This window comes from Cavia porcellus, unplaced genomic scaffold (assembly GCF_034190915.1).
Source record: "Cavia porcellus strain 051 isolate PalLab524CR breed Dunkin Hartley unplaced genomic scaffold, mCavPor4.1 scaffold_25, whole genome shotgun sequence".
NCBI lineage: Eukaryota > Metazoa > Chordata > Mammalia > Rodentia > Caviidae > Cavia > Cavia porcellus.
The window spans coordinates 5,558,048-5,560,344 of NW_026947508.1; positions in this window are offsets into that span (position 1 = coordinate 5,558,048).

Here is a 2,297-nt window from a genome sequence, read left to right on the forward strand (position 1 = left end):
CTGCTGAAATCCAAGGCACAGCACTTTGAAGGCAATGACTGGAAACAGCATGCTCAAAGGCCCAGGGGGTGACAGATCATTGCATCAGCCACTGACTAGCTGTGCGACCTTGAGCAAATCTACTGTGGTTATCCACAAAGAGGGAGGAGAAACAACAGGGCTCCAGGATGGTGAGACTCAGGAGATAACACACCAAGGGGTCTGGGAAAAAATCAGACACAAAGGTAGCAGTCCTGCTGTCCAGGAGGTCAGAATGCCTGCTTAGGTGTCCAGCCTGGTGCTAGACTGCCAATCTCTGGGGAAAGAAAGCCAGAGGTCAGTGCTACCTCAAGAGAAAAAGCCCGAGTTCCCGCCCCAAACCCCAGCCACGGCAAGCTGTGCGCCAAGCATGGTTTCTTCTCCAGTGCAGAGTCCTTCCCCCACCCCCACCCCCACGCCCCCACCTGCACTCTGGGAGGGAGCAGTCTCTCCTAGTTAACAGCCTGGCTGTACTGCTTCAGCTCCCTGGCTCTGCCTCCTAATTATTTTAGCTAGAAAGAACACCGGCTTCCTGAGCAGCTACTGCAGGGGGTTTAGTTGAACCAGGAAATGTATCAGATTTACCTTCTTTTTTCCATATACCTGGAGCGCTACTATGGTTTCTCCTCTTTCTAGGTGTGGGATCGATGGCTTTAAACTAGAGCAATCACCATGTTTGTATTTCGGATGACTGCATCCAGGAGTTGTTTCTACAGAGTCCCTGCCATCAAAAGCAGATTGACTTTTCAGCGCCCATGTTTGCTCACAATCCTCCTCCGATTCAGCTGTTTACACATGGGCCATGCAGCAGCTTAGTCAGGTCAAGGGGCTGCTTTCAGCTGCTCTAGGAGATGCCAGACAAAGAGCTGGGTCTGGCACCTCCAGAGTGAGACAGAAGTGGGGGACTACAGACCAAAGGGGTGGCCTGTGAGCACGGGTGGATTTTTTTTTTTTTTTTTTTTTTTTTTGGTGGTAGTTCTGGGGATCGAACTCAGGACTGCGCTCCATCAGGCAGGTGCTTATGTTGCTGAGCTAAATTCCCAGCCCCCTGAGTGGATTTTTGGTTACAAGTAGGTGAGAGACACACAGATGTGAAATCCCTAGCAGCCATGGAGGGAACACTGGGCAAGGGAGGGCAAGGATCTAGAGAATTTTAGAAGCTGGGAGTGCCAGTGAAGGGTGATCTAGAGGGAAGAAGGGAGGGAGGGAGGGAGAGAGAGAGAGAGAGAGAGAGAGAGTGAAAGGGAACAGCCAGTGTCTGGCATTGGTACCAGTGACAGAGTCGTCACCACCAGAACAGGAAATTGGAGAGGCTGAGCGGGTTTGGGCAGGGGAGGATCAGTTCAGGTTGGGACATTTATTTGCTAATCCCGTGGGCCTTACTAGGCAGCAGGTACCAAGTCAGGAACAACCTGGGGACACAAAAACAAGGTCCCTGGTCTCCTGACACTCACCTCCTAGAGTGGGAAGGACAATTTAAAAAACTCAGCGAAGTGACTGCAGAAGCCCACGGGAAGAAACTCGGTGGGGTCACGTGACAGACCACTAAGAGGATAAGCAGAGGTAAGAAGATGCCAGGCTGGGTGCCACGGTGACCCTGCACAGAAAACCCCAGAAGCCAATTGGAAAGTCTGTGCGGGCTGACACTAAAGAGGCCAGAAGGCACAGCGCTAACTACATGCAGCACATGGTACTGCTTCTAGAAAGATCAGATATACACAAAATGATTCTAGAGGTACACTGGGGCGTTAGGATGTTTAGCTTAAGAGTTTTACTTTGTCTTTTGGTTGTTTTACCCTTTTCCGGTGATGAGTACAGAGGTGTGAGATGTAACGGGTAATCCATAGTTTTTGTACACCTAAATATCGCAAAGTGAACTTTTTTTGTCTTTTGGAGATGGTCTCACTACACAGTTCAGGCTGGCTTCCAACTCGCAGCAATCCTCCAGCTCCCGCGCCCTAGGATTACAGGCGTGCGCCACCACGTGCGACCCAAAGTGAATTGATTACAAAAGCGAGGCCTACAGCCCGGCTTCGCTTTGCCAAGCGCGGCCTCGCCATCCTGAAACCCTGACCGGCCAGCCTTTGCCAGTTTTCACTCCCTCCCGGCACCGGCCTGCCGACCCCGCCCACCAGGCGTGCAGCCGCCCCGCCCACATCCGCCTGCCGCCCAATGGGCGCGCAGGAGCCGGGTGCACACCCCCGACGCACCTCGCCTCCAGCTCGCGCCGCCGCGTGACGTCACGGCCCAGCCCCCGCCACGTGACGGCCAACGCGCGC